The sequence below is a fragment of the Suricata suricatta genome, chromosome 1 (genome assembly GCF_006229205.1).
Source record: "Suricata suricatta isolate VVHF042 chromosome 1, meerkat_22Aug2017_6uvM2_HiC, whole genome shotgun sequence".
NCBI lineage: Eukaryota > Metazoa > Chordata > Mammalia > Carnivora > Herpestidae > Suricata > Suricata suricatta.
This window is the reverse complement of record NC_043700.1, coordinates 37,564,442-37,571,865: the sequence shown is the minus strand read 5'-3', so window position 1 is coordinate 37,571,865 and position 7,424 is coordinate 37,564,442. Positions and strand designations below refer to the sequence as shown.

Here is a 7,424-nt window from a genome sequence, read left to right as displayed (position 1 = left end):
CTAAGCATATGTGAAAGCACCGTCCCTACCTGCCATCTTCACTCCACTGTCAACCCCAGTTGTTCCAGTGGTGCTGCATTCCGATTTGCATCCCCACTACTCCAACAAAACCTGGGGCCACCGCAGCGCAAACCTGATGGACACTGTTGGGCACACACATGCTGGGCCAAGATGGATTCCTATCAGGCCACATAATAATGGGAGCAGTACATCCTCATCCTAGCAACGAGTGACCAAGATCTTCATTGAGAAGTCACAGTTAAATGTCATCAGGGTGTGACAGTTTCAGTACACCTTGTCAAACTCTCTAGCACTCCACCCATCCTACAGACAGAGCCTAGGGTCCCCCTCCCCTTCAACCTAGGCTGACCAGAAGGGCAGAGCAGAAGTAATGCCATGAAACTTCCAAGGCTGTCAGAAGACTACACCATAGCTTTCCACCTGGCTCTCCGGGGATGATCATTTTTAGAACCCAGCCAAGGTGGTTTTACTGGGGTTACAGGAAGAGGAGCCAAGCCCCCAGGCCCTCAGCCCCAGCTGAGGTCCCGGTCTACAGCTACCACCAACTCGCCAGCCAGGTGAATGGCCCTCTTGGGGGAGGATTCTGCAGCCCTCCCCACCCCACCCCCACATTCCCCAACTGCCCGCTGCCTTTGGACCGCCCCAGCTGATGTGCACGATGCGCAAGCTTTCCATGCCAAGCTCTGCCCGAAGTGCCCACTTGTGGACTTATTAAATGACTGTTGTTGTTTTGGGCCACTATGTTTCGTGGAAGGTTTACTATGCAACAATAAATAACTGATATGCAGAAGACTCTGGCTTCTCCTTAAAAATTCTACAAGAAAAACTATTACATAATTCTATGGATTAAGCCTATTATACAAAACACAATAATATATTTACTATATTTACCAGAATCTGAATAAACCTGTGTTTACACCCTTTCTTTCCAGAAGGCAGCATTAACTGCATTTAGAACTAAGTAAAGCTGTGTTTAAGTCTTTATTATCTATATTAGTTATCCATATTCCTATAAATTCATCAATTCTTCTAATCTAGTCCAGGTCCCAAGACATAGATTTCTCTACTGTGGGTCTTAACTCACTATTTCTGCAAAGGAAACATGACATAAGCTACTGTAAGTGTGATATATGGAACTATTAAATAGTAAGCAGCTCACATTTCTCCTAACTCAGAATTTGGTTACAGTTTACCAAAATGAAAAAATAGAAACCATCCATAAAACAGCTTTTTCCTTCTAAGCAAAGCCCACTTGTAATAAACTGCATGAGATATTCAGATTTGTTTGATCATAATAGAGCTGTTTAAAAATACATGGCTGGAATTCACATTCGCAGTTTGCAGATGGAACAACAAAGATACTCTGAATTAATAATTAATATGTTATTCAAATCCAGTAGGAAAGGAGGTGGTGTATAATGCTCACTATCTCATCCTTTTTATCCTTCAAGCCCTAGGCCTTCCAGTGATCTGCTTTGTCCAGTGGTGACATGAGAAGGTAGGCAGAGCCTGCTGGTGACATGTCTAAGCTAACCACTGTGAAAGTCACGGAATGACCGCAGTATTCATCAACACGAGAGACTGAGCTTATTAAAAAGATCCTTGGTTTACTGTGAAACAAAATGGCGGGAAACAAGCCACACCCTAAGGTGAGGGAAAGACACCTAGGCATGGAGGCAAATGCCGTACATTGCAGACGGTAAGTCCAGGTGTCCCACCGGGCACCTGGGAAGTTGCAGCACAGAGGTCAGCTGTGCGTGCAGAGGACCCCACCTGAATGCCGCAGCATGAGGCTTCCAGGTCTCTCTGCCTCAGACAACCCAACCAGCCTCAGGTAGCAGGGGCACTCTGTACCAAAAAGTAAAAGTCCACTAACCAACCCAAACCAAGCCACATTTTTTAAATGTAACCCACCAATTCACTTTCACTACAGAATAAAATTTAAGAAATCCACAAGGGCTGTAAGACCAAATTACAAATTTCACAGGCACTCGATGGCCTGGCCCACTTTGGGTGGCAGCCTCTGGGCTCGCTGCACCAAATCACTACTGATGGGCCCAGGCCTGCATCGCCAGGCCTCATGGGGACACCAATAGCTGACCAATAATGACCTTCCTATACTTCTTCCCAGCCATGTGCCCTTGAACTCGTGTAGTGGTTCTCCAAGTGCGTCCTCGGCTCAGCAGCAGCAGCACCATCTGGAAACTAGTGAAAAATGCACATCCTCAGGGACCATGCTAGACCTGCTATACCAGAAGCGGATGGGAAGTCATCAAGAGGGGAAGCTGCCTGCATTTTAACAAGTCCTGTCGGTGATACTGAGTCACACTGAAGTTTGAGCACCACACTTCAACTGTTCGTAAAGCACTTTGTACAGTGCCTGGTGTATATTCGTAGTTCAATAAGTGATAATGAACCATTGCTACAAATAGAGGAACTTGACCCTGCTCTGCTACAGCGAGTTCAATGTCTGTGATGGAAACACTGGGGATGCTGATGATGATGATGAGAATGACTAAATGACAACTGTTTACACAAGTGACTGGAAGGGGGAAGGAGACCAGAAGATGCCCAAATTCACAGCTGAGAATTTATATGGCTATCTCAGCAAAGTGTTGCCTCTGAAGCTATCAGGGACACGAAGGCCTGAGAGGCCCTTTTTACACAGAACTTTTCTTTCTTTTAGGACTCACAGTCATGATTCTTCATCCAGACACCTTTAGACACGTCAAAGAGAGGTTCTGGGGATCCCTGGTCAAAGGCCAGCTCCTGAGCCCTCATGTGGCCTTAGGAATCCAACAAAGAAAGCCTGTCTCCCGAATCAGGCTGAGCTTGCCTTGGGCCAGAGAAGATGCACAGTCGCCTCACACAGGAAAGATTCTCAGGCACAAGCCTGGGAAGATCAGGCGGGTCTGACGCTCTGGGCTCTCTGACTCTTTGTGGAAGGCTTGTTCAGCTGCCCCAAAGAAGCTGTTAGGCTCTGGCCGCCTGTCAGCTCAAAACTTGCCTCCAAAGCTGCCCCAGGCGCTGGTCCACAGGAGGTCATTTGCCTGTGTGTAATTTGATCCACTCCCTACCCTTCCCCTGCAAACTATCTTTTCCATGTTCACTTGCCAACTGGCTCCAGAGAAGACTGGTGGATGGGAGACAGGAGGAAGCCAGAGTGCTTCTCCCCTTTCCTCTCTCTGCCCTGGATGGTATCTCCAAGTAGAGGCCTCTGATAACAACAACCCCCCCTCTCTTTGTTCTACCAGCCTCAGGGGTGGTAGTGATTTCCTGCTAGTGCTAATCTCTGTGTGACATCATCATCCCCTACTTGGGCTTTCTGGTCTTCCAAAGACTTTTATAACTAAGTCCTGGCATTAAAAGGCTTCTGTTTGACTGAATGGACCATGACTAATGCATCCTCCTGTCACAGCTTCAGGCTTGATCACATCTTACCTGATATCTACCGGACTGACTCCACTCCTTACCCAAGACTTTCTTTGGGATCACCCTTTCCCCCGGGGAGTCCCTGTTCATTCACATATAGGTCTTTAGTTCTTACCTGTGTGTAATCAGCCAGTTTTGATACCAGTCCACACAACCACCTGGCACTAGCTCAGCCCCAGTAGCCCAGACTTCACACCCATCTAACCCCAGCTCTCGCAGGGGCAAGTCTCTACTGGCATTTGCCACCTGTTCTTCCTGACACTCAATAACAAAGTTAACACACACAACTGAAGTTCTCAATAAATATTTACATTTTAATTTTTTTCCAAGAGCAGCTGTATACCATTAAGGGAGTAGGTTAATCAGGTGAAAGTAAACTTATGACTTGAAATAACTATCCAACTGGCCCCAAACTCGCCTGGTATTTTCACAACTCTCCACTTCCTTTTGGCTAGAAAGATACAACAGATGTACAAACTAGAGTCAGAACACAGTCTTCCAGAAAATGATTATGCCTTTGGCAACTACCCTGAATGTGCAGCAAGTACAGTATTAATACCTATCTTGATGCTTCTTGTTCTGTAGAGAGATCTGCCCCCATTTCAGGTCTTGTGTTCCAAATGAAATCGCTGAATTATTCTTTATGGTAAACCTTAGAAAGCACAACTCTCATAATTAATTTTTTAGAAAAGCCAAAAGTTAAAAAACCAAAACAGAGTCCACCACACAAGATGAAGATGGCGGCGGTGTTGACCTGGGACTGTGGTCAGGGCTGGCGAACTCGAGGGCTTCCTCAGGCAGAGAGGCCTGTGTGTATACGTGCTGCACACTGCACTCCAGCTTCTGGGGATATTCAACTAGTGTCCACGAGATCGTCTGGCACGGGTTCTCTTAACTGTCAAGGAAACCACTGGAAGTGATGACTATGCGTGCTTTGAGCCCTTCTACAGTTACTCAGATCTTCCCATTTGGCCCCTAAGTGCGGGGGACCAACCCACGCACCACAGTCGAAAAGTCCCGAGTAGGGGGTTGGTGTTGGCGAAAATATCTCTAAGAAAGAAAACGGACAAGGCGAACAAGACAGACAAGACAGACGAGACAGACAACGTGGATGGTGGTTGGTAAAGCCACACTTTATTAAGATAGCCAGGGTCTTATATACTATGGGTGATTACATCATTTCTTTAATGGTTACATAGTTCAAGATTTTTGAAGTAAAGACATGCTCTGGAAAAGGTCATTTTTATCAGAACAGTAGTAAATAAAAGGAAACAATCAAGTCATTATGAGGGAGGGATTCCCCAATAATAGTCTGGCTACAAGCAGAAGATGAGCCTGCAGATTTCTAGGAGGATATTTACATTTCTTAAGACCCCTCATCAGTTATGCATGGGTAAGATGCTCCTCCTTTAATAGGCAAATCTTTTGGCAGAGGTCTTGGTTTACTCCCAACAGCAGACAAAGAGCTAGAAAGCAAAGTAAGGGGAGGGCTGGCACCACTGACTGAACCAAGTTGATTCAAAGCCTAAAAGTATATGTCTCTTTACAAAGCAATGAGAAAATCACAGACAGGATGAATAGAAGCCACATGTGCGGCCCAGGAGACCAAATATTGTTTGAGGGTTATTTTTGCCTACTGGGCCCCAACACCTAAAGCCAATACAGGCAGCTGTCTTAAGAAAAAAATCCATTAATAAAACAGAAGACACAGGCAGGTTATTTTCTAAATAGAATTACAGGTTATTTTCTAAAACGATCCACTGCACAAACACACAAGGTCCCCAAGAGTCTGTGCAGCAAAGATGACACACAGAAGAGCCACATCGGCAAAACAGCCCAGGGGCCTCCCGCCTGGGGAGTCTGGGAGACCAAGGTTGAGACCCCACCAGCTGACAGACATCCCTCATCTTGCTTCGAATTTAGACACCAAGGGCTCAGTACTTCAGCATCACTTAACATTGCAAACAATGATGTCAAGTCCCAAGAAAATCTGTCTATAGTTACATTGATGTGGAATCCGTTACATTGTTATTATTTTCCTAAAACCACTGACTCAATTTTAAATGTCTACAGAATTGGAAAGAATTTAAATCATCATAACTTAATTTTAAAAATAAGAACTTGGACTTTGGTGATTTCTTCCCACTCAAGTTTCTGGATGATTTCATCCCTGAAAACTTACAAAAGGGAAAGAAATTCAGCTAGGAAATTATAACACAGGGGTCTCATCCGGGCTCTTATCTTTGCTCTGCCACTGCTTAGTTATTTGGCCATGAGTGTATGTCATAACCTCTCTCCTCAGTCTCTTCCTTGTAAACAATGTGGCTGGATCCATACAGGCCTAAGATGTTCCTGTTAAAATAGCTGTCTGACTGGCTCCAGAAATAGAACCTAAAAAATCAGACTTTAATTCAAGGTAAATTTGAAGCACAAGGAAATAAAAACACTGGATCTTAGATATCTAAAATTATTTTGGAGACTACATTGCAGCTTGGGGCAGAGACTGTGAAAATAAAAGAAACAACAGTATGAAGACAAAGGAGTATGTGTGATTTAGAAGAGCTTCCAAAAGTTAGGGAGGTTTCATATGATGTAAGGCACATGTCTTATTTTGTTGTTGTTGTTGTTGTTGTTGTTGTTGTTTAATTTGGAGCCAAAAGCTTTTTCCTTCAATACAGAAGATTTTGCAATATTTCTAAATGATCTAGCCTGACAGCATTTGAGGAAGAAAAAAAATCAAACATTACACGACGTGAGCTTTCATCCTGTCACAAAGCCATTAGAACTAATGGAAAACAATGGCATTGTTAAGTTTTATTTATAGTTTCTTCTTAATAAAATGAAAAAGAAGAGAGAAACACTCTGAATATAAATTTTTAAACACTTTAAAGACCTAAGACCAGTAGCAAAAATATATATGTAGACATAGCCTATAAATAGTCTTTTTAAAAAATGTGTAGAAAAGATTGCTTATGGTTCCTGCTGAGTTCTGCCTTTCTCCAAGGCATCATAAAGGTCACTGTCATCAGGAATTTGGGGCCCTCACAGTGTCAAAAAGATTCTATCTTCAACTTAAATTTTATACATTCTGCCCTAGACACCACTGACTAGGATGACACAGTGAAGCAAGATACTGCCTGTAAGGACACAGGTCTGAACCAAACTGACTTCATGACAGGCTTCAACTTTCCCTCTGACCTTGGAGGCCTAAGTGTTGGTTTCTCAGAATCATTAAGACAGTAGAAGCGCACACATTGCCCAAGGCAGGAGGGACCACCCTTGTAACACCCAATCAAAAAAGGCCAGCTAACACCCTTAACGTTTCTAAGGGCAGGCCTAGAGATAGAAGCTATAGATAATCACTTATTGCTTAAGGCTAGTTACACCCTACATGAGGGTCCTGGGCCCACTCTGTAACTGGTAAACACTCTAAATGTTGTGACTGGGTCCCATCAAAAGTAACGTACACTCTGGACAATGTGTATGGTTAAAGTTACTGCCAATGATGTTAGGCGATAATGACTGAGTCACTATACCTGTGTCACAATTTCCTGTAACTCCTCCTTCCCAAAACCCATAAAGGCCCTACCCCGGCTTTGTTCCGGGCTCTCCGCATGGATCCACTGCGCTGGTGAAGTCTGTGAACCCGAGCTTATAAGCCCGTAATAAATGCCCTTTGCTTTTGCATGCATGACTCGGTCTCCCTGGCGGTCTCTGGTTTTGGAGGACGATATTGAAATCTTGGGCATAACACTGCCCACCATATTTTTTAAGTCACCTCCCCTCACACCAACCAGCTACATGTTACCCTAAATTAGCTCTAGGAATGGAAAAGAGAAAAATAACACTTGTTTAGCCCTTACCTCAGAAGGCTTCACAAGATTTATCCCATTTAATCAGACAAGTTCACCCAGAACATTTCACTTTTTTAAATTTTTTTTAATTTTTTTAACATTTATTTATTTTTGAGA

General features: G+C 44.0%; 1 long non-coding RNA gene across 1 annotated transcript; it reads left to right on the top strand.

Annotated features, from left to right (window-relative positions):
• The first annotated feature begins 329 nt into the window (after nucleotides 1-329).
• LOC115293315 lies at nucleotides 330-3,402 on the top strand. Its single transcript, XR_003909497.1, has 3 exons — nucleotides 330-578; nucleotides 1,473-1,670; nucleotides 2,153-3,402. It is a non-coding gene; the product is annotated as an uncharacterized LOC115293315 (long non-coding RNA).
• Nucleotides 3,403-7,424: the final 4,022 nt, after the last annotated feature.